Source organism: Alnus glutinosa, chromosome 3 (genome assembly GCF_958979055.1).
Source record: "Alnus glutinosa chromosome 3, dhAlnGlut1.1, whole genome shotgun sequence".
Classification (NCBI taxonomy): domain Eukaryota; kingdom Viridiplantae; phylum Streptophyta; class Magnoliopsida; order Fagales; family Betulaceae; genus Alnus; species Alnus glutinosa.
Window position 1 is genome coordinate 31,367,280 of NC_084888.1, and position 11,413 is coordinate 31,378,692.

Genomic DNA, 11,413 nt, shown 5'->3' on the forward strand with positions numbered 1-11,413 from the left:
ATATATATTCATTTCACTCTAAACCTAAAGAACAAAAAAAAAATCCTCTTGAGTCTCATCTCCATTCTCTCATTTCGTCTAGACGCGAGCCCCTCTCTCTCGCCGCTGCACTGCCTACCTCTCCCTCGCTGGACTGCGCATCCCTCGTCCAACACCACCATTGCTGTTGTTCAGAGCAAACTTGCGCCGTGTGATAAAGTTGATTGGGACACTTCTCTTGGCTTTCCTACTCAGCTATAGTGCATTTTTCTATTAATTTGTTATTATACACCACTCCTTGCTTTTTAATTTTTGAAAATGAAAATGTGGATGGCGTTGTCTTTTGAAATGTTATGATGTGATAGGATTGGCAATAGGATGCGATCCTTTTGCAGAAGTAGGAGTATTACTGGCCATTCAACTTATCATCTCAAATAATGGAATAACAGTATGCTGCTTGTTACTTTACCTTAATTAGATCTTGCTTTGTTTTATCTTTGGTTTTCTAAAGGACTTCCAGATCATCTTGTTGCTTACTTGTTACTAAGGTTTTCAGTTTATAAATCAGCCTTCTTGATTCTATTGTAAAGTTTTGAAGGTTAATTAAAATTGTATATTTTCATAATAGATGTAAAATATATAGATGAACAAGCGGAATCTGTCGATTGTCCTCCTTTGTACTTCAATCCAATTCCTCCTGCTTTTTCTTAATTTTATTTTCAACCTTGTAAGTCCCTTCAAGTTCATGTTCGATTTCTTTAATTACAGGACTTTATTAGTAGAATAGGTTGTATCTAATATGTTCTGCTGGTTGGTTGTTAAATGCATTTTATTATCTATCTAATTACAGATGGAGGACACTTTTAGTGATGCAACCAACCCTGTTATGGTAGAGGACAATCCTGAAACACCTTCTTCTGCAAATGTTGAAAGCCCCGCACCTTCCCTCCAATCACAACAGTCACAATATAAAAAACCATATGTGAATCAATCCATTGTATGAAAACTAATGACAGGAAGGCCTAATGACATGAAGCTTAGGTTCAAGGCTTTTTTGAGTGGTAAAAGGGTTTGCATCACTACCGATACATGGACATCCCTGCAAAATATAAACTACATGTGTATTACAGCTAGCTTCATAAATTCTGATTGGACAATGCATAAGAAAATACTTAAGTTTTGCCTAATCTCCAATCATTGGGGTGAAACTATTTGAAGAATGATAGAGAGTTCATTGATGGAGTAGGGGATTGATAGTGTGTTTACTATTACAGTCGATAATGCCTCAACCAATGATGTGGGGATTGAGTATATGAGAAGGAAGATGAAGGACAAGAGTTCTACTGTTTTAGGAGGAGAATTTCTTCACATACGATGTGCTAGTCATATTTTAAACCTTGTTATAAATAATCACATTAATGTTGTATGTTGCTTTTGCTTTTGACCCGCGTTCCAAGATGAAGGTGTTGGTGTTTTGGTTGAGAAAATGCAATGGGCCTGTGTGGGCAGATCAAATAGAGGCAAAAGTGAGAGACTTATTGAATCGTTTAATTGTGCAATACAATAAGTTTTGGGGGGAGGAGGAGGGTCATCTAACATTGTTGTAGATATTGGAAGATCAAATGTCAATCTTTTGAATGTTCGTAGTCAATGCAGTAAGAAAGATAGAGAGCCCAACAACTTGTGGCAGAGAATGACTTAGAATGTAGGGTGGAATTGGATCGATAATTGTTGAATAGGTGTGAAGGAGATATCATAGATTTTGATATCTTAACTTGGTGGAAAGTTAATGCACCAAAATATCATACTCTCGCAGAGATAGCCCGTGATGTATTGGTTATCCCTATTTTCACCGTTGCCTCTAAATCTGCCTTTAGCAATGGAGGACGTGTATCCCTTTAGAAGTTCATTGTCTCCACTTACAATTGAGGCCTTGATTTGCACACAAGACTGGTTAAAGAACCACTCAATCAACAATGAGGAAGAGTTTGAGGACTTTATGGAAAGCTATGATGAGCATGGTAAATGTTTATGAATTAGTTATTTATATATTCATTTCACTAACTTTTTATTATTTATTTATTTAACTCAAACATTTTCTATTGTAGATGGGCCTCACAATCAACCGCGCGTCAAATTCAAGGACCGAAACATCTTATGCCTAGAAGAAGGTTATCATTTTTTGACTATTTATATTATAATACAATTCCTTAGTTTGTCATTTTATTTATTTATTTTTAAAGTTTATAATATTTTTTGTTGTTATCTCCACATGATTTTGCTAGAAGACCAAATGGGAGTCGCATCATTGTCGTTTTTGGTTGTTATTGTCTTATTGGTTGAATTTCTCTACTAAACTTTATTTGTTTGAATCCACTTGAGTGGGAATGGAAGTGGATGGAAGTGGGAGTGGAAGTGGAAGTGGAAGTCTAAGTGGATGGAATTGGAAGTCAAAGTGGAAGTGGAAGTGGAAGTGAAAGTGGAAGTGGAAGTGGAAGTGAATATGTTTATGTTAGGTTTGATTTTTTGAATTTTCATTTATTTGTTGAGTGTGGGTGTGTGGACCGTGGAAATAATTGTTTTGGATTGTTTATTTTTTGATGTTGTGAATTTTCATTTATATGATTGTCTTGGACTATGAATTTTCATTTATATAATTGTCAAGTAAATAATCTAATATTACCACTCATAATAGACATTTTGACACCAACAAAAAAATATGTATTTAAAGCCCTGAAAACTGAAAACTAAGAAAAAAAAAAGGGGCAAAAAAAAAGAGGGATGTATTAGAAGGGACTTAGGAGAAGATAAAGGAAACTTTTTTTGAGACCAAACTTTAGATTTTTAAGAAAAATACAGAAAGTGCCATGCAAATAATTACAGAACCTCTTTTGTTTGACAAGTGAACATCAACATAGAAAATGACTTGCAAGGAAAACAAAGAAAATATACTTTGCAATACAAAAGTGGGAGTATCAATCCATTTCATTCATTAATTGAAGTTTATTCAAACACTAGTCCCCTCTTGTGAGAACCTGTTCTTCTCCAATAACTTTATGGTCTTTAAGATTGATGAAATGGCGTCACTCAATTTCACTTGAAACGGAGAAGATCCTTTTCCCCTCCAGCAACCACCGACAGTCCAGCTCCATCCTGGCCAATCGTCTGTCCTGTCTCGGCTGCTTTTACCTCATCCTGGAACTTCTTATAGATGTCACTCTTGTAAAACTTCCTAGTCCTAAGCACCAAGATAAGCGAAGCAAGAGAACCAAACAATGTCACAGCAGTAAGAATAATGAAAGACAATTTAAAGCACTCCTTCCCTCTACAATTTAGTTCCTCCCCAGGCTGCCTCTTGAGGCCCAATGCAGCCAATTGCTTCATAGCCTCCTTGTCATATAAATGGCCAGTGACCCTCACATTGAGCAAATAAGACCCTATTGGGCTAGCCAGTGCCCCGAAATTGTACAGAACAGAGTAGTACTTAAGGCCAAAAAGTTCAGAAATTATTGTGAAAACTAGTGGCCATTGTGCTCCAAAGCAAGCCCCCAAGATGATAGATGCAAAGTAAAGCGCATGTTTGACATTAAACGCGATTAGAAGATAACCAACACATGATAAGAGCAGGATTAAAGTGTGCATAAGAGGACGAGGGAAGTTGTATTTTGTCACAAAAATTTCTGCCACCACACCTGCCACCACAATTCCTAGATATCTCCATATGCTAGAAAGTGACACGAAATTGCTTATGCTTGCAAGCGGATATCCTAAGGATGTTCCAATCTGTCCCAAGTTGTCCATCACGGTTAACGTGCCCCCGATGCCGGGAATTGTGGCGAAGAATAGCAGTAACATGTCAATGCTGAAAAGGGCTTGGAGTATGGTATAATCTTCCCCTCTGTTTGGCGGCTGTAACATTGTTTTCCAACAGGAAGCCTGTTTTTCTTCACTTGATGATAGTGGTGTTACAGATGGAGAAGCCTCAGGGTTTGGCTTCTGATCAGTGATTATTCTCAACGGTGAAGGTTCATCATTGACAACTTTCTTATTGTTCTTCCAAAGCTTGTACCCTTGCTTGACAACGACAGCAAGGGGGAGAAACAGCAAGAAAAGCATCACGGCTACACTCGCACCATATTCGCTTTGTGTGAACGTGACATTGTTTTGTACTATAATCATAATCATCAAAAACACAGCAAGACACAGTGAAGTGTAGAGGAAATTGCAGAAAACTTTGATCTCGTTAGGCTGCCGAGTACCCTTCATAAATCGAATGACTCGAAGAAAAGTGAAAGATACAGCCATCGGAAGAGATGCCATCAGCAAAATCAAACACTTGGTATCGCTGCCAAAGAAGGCGTGTTATAACTGTGTGATAATTGCGGCACTCAGACCTATATAACCGCTAGTAAGCCCCATCACGATGCCACGACTTTCTGGGAAGTTCTTAACGCAGGTGACGAGCCTTCCAGTGTTTATGAAAGTATTCGAATTTGCACCAATACAGATGTACAAGCACATGTTGCAGACACTCGGCCTGGCAATTCTTTTGGTCACGGCCAGCCATATCATGAAGTACCCAAAAAAATTCAGAACTCCCCCCAATGCTAAGACGACCCATGGGGGTGTTACTTGGTTGATTAGGCCAGAGAGGATACCTGTTAAAATATACCAAGCTAGTGAGTTTGAACATTCATTCACGTGTTGAGGTCAAGCTTTTGGAATAAGCTTTGATTGAACCGTACCTATGTTGGAACCCAAGGCCTTGAAGAAGCTAAGCAAATTAAGAGTGGTCTGGTCGTAGCCGAGGGTGGATTTGATCTCGTTGGAGTAGAGGCCGAACATGTAGCTCGCGCCAGAGACGGACATCAGTAGAAATGTTGTAAACACCACGAACCACCGCCCCTTGAGCACTTGAAGGGTGATGCTCTTCATGTCTGCCCAACCACCGCCTCCTGTTGCAGGAAACACCATTTCTTTTGCCTGTTTTAGTTGCAAGTGTTGGCTGGATCGGAAGACTATAGCTGATAAGCTTCTATGAAAAACAGAGGAAAAGAAAGCTGCAGAATCTGATTGTTTCTGTTCTAGTTCCAGCATGCACTATAAAAAGCCAATATATTATTATTCGGCGTTTACAAACACTCTCTAAATGGTATTAGACATTTACCGCGTTCTGTAAACGCCGAAAATGTAAAAGGTTGCTTTGTACATCCAAAATTCAATCCTAAGGAAGAAGGAAATCACGTCAATACTTATTATATTCGCATTCAGTAATTCTCATAAATTCCTTCTATATCATATTTATAAGCTATGTGTGGTAATGACAGGACAATTTTTATTTTTTATTTTTTATTAAAAAAAATTATTAACAAGAAATTTAAAATACAAAATACTTTTTTATTAAAGATTTCAAACTATTTTATAGGAATATTTTGATAAAACAAGTGCTTAATTTTTACAAATGTATGATCTAACTTATTACTTAAAAAAATTTAGAAAAGGGAAAACTTCACTTATAATCCCTGATCTTTCAACACTTTTGAAATAAGGTACCCAAATTTTAAAACTTGTCAATTTAGGGTATCTTTCTTTCAATTTTTTTCAATTTCAACCATCCATTATAAATTTTCGTTAAATTCTCAAAATACCTATGTGTTTTGTTTTTGTTTTTTTTTTGTTTTTTTTTTTTTTTTTTTTTTTTTAGATTCAGACATGAGTATTTTTGTAAATTTCTTTAAATTTTGATCAACACCTAAATCTTAGTCATTTTTTTCTTCTTTTTTTTTCCCTAAAAAATATAGAGGTATTTTGGAAATTTGACAGTATTTAACGAAAAATTTAACGGAAGGTTGAAATTGAAACTTTGTGAAAAATAGATATCCTAAATTAATACGTTTTAAAGTTTAGGTAATTTATTTCAAAATGAGTAAAAGTTTAGAGATTATAAATAAAGTTCACCCTAATAATTATATCAAGAGGAACAAAACTTGTACAAATCCATTTGTTACAAGAACATAAATGGTCTTGTAAATGTTCTTGAATTCTTAAAATTTTCAAAATAACTCTGTGTTTTGTTTTTAAAAAAATTATAAAAAATTCAAAGATTCAGACATGAGTATTTTTGCAAATTCCTTTAAATTCTGACTAACATCTAAATCCTTATATTTTTTTCTTTTTTTTTTTCCTAAAAAAAATAGTGGTATTTTGAGAATTTTGACAAGATTTAACGGAAAAATCTAACAAAGGGTTGAAATTGGAAAAAATAAAAATAAAAAATTGAAAGATGGATACCCTAAATTGACACTTTTTAAAGTTTGGGTACCTTATTTTAAAAGTGATAAAAGATCATGGGTTATTTATTTTTTATTTTAAGGAAAAAGATCATGGGTTATAAGCGAAGTTCTTCATTTTTTTTTTTAAAAAAAAATATTTAAAAAAATTATCAAGCATACCCTTTTTTTCCTCTTCAACAATTCCACATTCATGCTAATCTTCTTAGGGTCTGTTTGCGTTTGCGACTTCAAAATGTGCGGTTTAAAATGTGCGATTTTAAAATGTGTGATTTGAAAAAGTAACTTTTAAAAAAACGCAGTTAAGTGATTGGCAAAAATCATACTTTAACCTTTAAAATCGCTATAACACCCCAGAAAAATTTAGAATATTTTTAAGTATTATTAGAAGAGATTAAAAGATTTTTTTTTAATATATGTGTTTTATAAGATTTTTTTTTTTTTTTTTTTTGTCTTATTCAAAAGAAAAAAAAAAAAAAAAAAGAGAGAGAGAGAGAGAGGAAGAAATAAGATAGAGATCGAGAGAATTGCACGACAAGTGTAAAAACCCAGCCTGGGCATCTGTATCAAAGTAGCCAAATTTTCTCCAAATTTTAGTCAAACAATCTACATTTTCCTTTGCCTTTTTCTCTTTGGATGGAAAATTGTCCTAAAGCCAAGGATATATGTTGGTGTTGATGGAGAGGTTTTTAGGCCATAGTGTTGTGGTGATTAGGGCTGTAAATAAACCAGTTCGTTCGACAACCCGCTCGTTTAAACTTGATTTGAACTCGGTTCGTGACTGCAAAAAACTGCTTGTGAATATAGAAACTCGCTCAATTATTAAGTGATACATACCCGACTAACTTGACAAAACTCAATTAAAGCTCACGAGCCTAGCTCAGGTGCACATATAATATGTGTGTATAAACATATAGACTATATAGTAACTTAGTATTAACTAACATATATATTAAGTTATGAACTAGTTGGTTAATATATACTAACCTAATATTACTAAGCAACTAACTAACCATGTAAGCATAGTTAAGTATTTAACAATAGTCTATAGGTCATTTTGATAACAATATATATATATATATATATATATATATATATATATATATATATATATATATATATATATATATATATATATATATATCACATCACATCACACATGGTTAACAATAGTTATGTACTATACTTGTCACGCCCCCATCTGGGGCATTACAATACTTATATTATAGTTAATTAGTTGTATATAGTATATTAGTTTTATTACTTGGTCACATTATACATATAGTATAGTTATACTATCTAGTTATATATTATAACATATTATTATTTTGTTACTTATAGACTATAGTTATGTACTATATTTTATAACATGCCTTATATAATTACATGTTTTATATTTATGCTAAATATAAATGTATAGAGGTTGTTCACAAATTCGGACTTGAAATTCACTCGGACAACACATTAAAAAAATTAATAACCTAACTCGAGCTCTAGTTGATTCGAGATTGTTGAGTATCTTGCTAAACTCGAATGGTATTCTCAACAAGCTCGAGCTCGTTCCAGCTTTCAACGAGCCGAACTTGAACACATATTTTATAACTCGGCTCGAGTTCGAACTTGACTCATAAACAAGATAGTTTTAAAATCTTAAAGTTTGGTCCAACTTGGCTCGATTATAACCCCGGTGGTAATGATGCAACTGTATTTTTCAAGCACTGGTGTCCATTACATTGTCCCCGTCCACATGTATTAGTACAAGAAATCTACCACTAAAGGGATGCGAGATAAATTTGTAGAAATTACGGGCAATTACAAATTGTCTCCCTTTTTTTCTTTTTAGAATCTTCACCAATTCCATTACAATTTCGTAATGATTCATCTCAACAACACAATATTATCTGTATTTAACTTCTCTAAATTAGACTTTTCAGGAGGTCACTTATTTTTGTACTATTCTCGCAAAAGTACGCTTAACTGCGAAATTCTGATAGGTTTATGGCCATCGCGACTTTAAAACGTGTTGTGTTAAAAGGAGTACGAATATACATATATATATATATATATAAGCATATACTCATTCCCATACCAAGGCTACGTGAGATGTCACAAATTTGAAGTGAAATGAAATTATTATATTTTCCATCTCAAATCATGGATTCGTACATCATCATATAAAAGATGGAATTTGACGTTTAGAGATATAAACTCTGGTCCCTAATCCAAAGACAGAGTTGCTTTCTGTTCTATGACACTTTATATCTGATTAAGGACCAACTAAATACAATATTTCATATTTCGAGCATTAATACATAGACATCATGTTGAGAAATACGTCAATTAGAATAAACAAATATAGAGGTTTAATAATTAATCCAGAAGATAATGAGATAAATTATCTCTAACCATATAGAGGTAATTTATAATTCATCCTCAAAATTATAAAAAAAAGAAAAGAAAAATGAACAAGTTCTAGAATCTAATTAAGTAATTATCTAGGTTTCCGAGAAGAAAATAGAAGAGAGAGAAAATTCTTTGACTTCTTAACATTGTAATTGATTAATAATAAATTTTTTATTTGAAAGCCAACCCTAAATTTCATCTATCAGAAAACAGATCTGAGAGGAGGAGATAGCAGATCTGCTCTATCTTCTTCTCCATTTCCCTTTCTACTCCTCGCTCTTACCTTCCCCCCCAACCATTCTAGTATTTTTTTTTTTTTTTTTTTTTTTTTTTGTAGGTGTTTTTTGATTAGATCAGCAATTTTGACCTCTCCGCTATGCATCCGTCCATATACTTCCGTGTTATATCGTTCATCTCTTCCCTAGCCGTTGTTGTTTGCTGGTTGTATTTTTGCTTTGAATAAGAGTTTTATTTACTTTAGATTTGCCCTCATGAGCGATCTATAAGATGAATGTTAGCCAGGTATGAAGGGTTATCTCTCGCGACCTTGATAATTCGGTGTGAGGGGTTATCTCTCACGACTGGTTTAATTAAATTTTTAAGATATTTGGCAACTATTGTCTTAAATCTAGGCTGCTCGGAGCAAATCTGCTCTTTAACTATTTTTTTACATGGGTTAGCAAAAGATACGAGTCATAGATAACACTTTATTATAAAATTGTTGTTTGTGTCTATGACTATATAACCTCATAGCACATGGCTATGATTTTGCAGAACTTTATGTTTTGTAATATAAGAGATTTATACTCATAATCTTTGATCAATAAAATACACATATCTTTTGTTAAAAAAAAAATGATTAACAATAAAACCATTTGAAACAAGTAAATTTGGAATCTTGGACAGTTAATTAAGCAAAATGTTGATCGAGGATCACCCAAGTGTCTAAACTAAATTATAGAAAACTAATTTAGGACTCTTCACATTTAAATACTTAAGTCCGCATGAGAGGTTGTTGAATTGTTAAACCATTACTTATTTCAAAAGTTTAAGGTGATAAAAAAAGAGTTTAATTATTTAGTTAATATTTTAATACTCTTACTCACATGTAAGACCAAACATGTAAATTATTTTAATTGAAATGAAAGATAATTAATTGTATAGTTAAGGTTCAAATTTAAGATCGAATAGAAAAAAAAAAAATTAAAATAAAGGTTCAAAAACTCAGGATCTCAATTATAATCCTATATTAAACTACCACGCGCAAGCCTAAAACAAAGTGCCAAGGGAGTACTTTTCTCGTTAGATTAACTTCACATAGTTAATAGTTATATCAAGATCGAGGAACAGAACTTGTACAAATCCATTTGTTACAAGAACATAAATGGTCTTGTAAACGTTCCTGAATTGTCAAAATCCTCTAGGAATCTTCTATGCCATAATATAAAGGGTGAAAATTCTAGGGTTGTGCAATAACCCAAAATTCTGATTGTTGGCCTATAGCCAACCCCATTCCGACCGTATGGGCCGGCTTCCGATGGTAGGCGAAGGTGGAATTTAATATGGATAATATATTTTTTTTTTTGGCAAAAGTTAGAGCCGGAGTAAAAAATTCTTTTATATTTTCAACTATTTCTAACTTGACCCTTCTTCTTCTTCCTTCTCTCTCTCTTTTTATTTTTTTAAAAAATCTTCCATTTCCATTTCCCAAACATGAGACACTATATATATATCTTGGATCTCCACCGTCTGAGTTTGTGCACTTGTCCTTAACTACTTTTTATAAAAAGAAAAAAAGAAAAAGTAAGGATAAAACAGAAAACAAAATTCCCTTAAGATCCGTTATTGTACGTGTCGTTTTCTTTAGAAAATTATTACTTTCCCACCAAATTCTGTTGAAGTGATATGCAAATAATTATAACAAATATTTTTTCAGGATACAATGGAGTCCAAATAAATTTATGTTGTTTGGTTGTGTTTTGCACAAACAAAACTAAACAATAACAATTTCAGATTTTCTATTCTAGCAAGAAAAAGACTCGAATTTTAAAATACAGAAGATTTTTGAGAGAGAGAAGAATTTATTTTTATGTGTTGTAAAATTAGTCTGCAGTGGACTATAGTAATAAACTAGTACTGGTCGTAATTGGATGATGTTAGCACTATCTGTGTTGTGTGTTGCAAAAAGCAGTTTTAAGGACGATGTGTTGTATATTATAAGTCACACTATCTGTCGTCTGTTAAGATAGTGTTACCAATTGTTAATCTCAAAATAATTTATATCACATAATTTTGTATTTGGTTATCCATTTAAGACGAATTTTTAATATAATTTTATACAACTTTTGTTGATCGATATACGTACAATGGAAAACGACTGAAGGGGTTTGGCTATCCTACTAATAATATCATATTAAATAGCACATCAATTCATGTAATGATAACTGTTAGAACAGTTTTTAGGACATTTGGGGAACCTAAGGGAGGGGTATCCTTCCACTTCAAAGCTTCCAACTATTTTGAAGGCTCCCGGTATAAAATTGGTGTCTCTGCAAAATAAATAGACGGCCAGAGAGTTTTTAGTTGGAGACCAAAAACACACTGATGCGGTGATGCCTAAATTATTATTATTATGCTTGTCTTAACTCTTAAGAGTGATGAAGAATATTCTCAGAGAGAGAGAGAGAGAGAGTGATTGGGAATGTGAGGGGGGAGAGACAGAGAGAAGGTGAAGGAGACAC

The 11,413-nt window shown here is 33.4% G+C and overlaps 1 pseudogene; it reads right to left on the reverse strand.

The window, feature by feature from the left end:
• Positions 1-2,894: 2,894 nt before the first annotated feature.
• Positions 2,895-5,055, reverse strand: LOC133862685 (protein NUCLEAR FUSION DEFECTIVE 4-like; annotated as a pseudogene).
• Between the last annotated feature and the right edge of the window lie 6,358 nt (positions 5,056-11,413).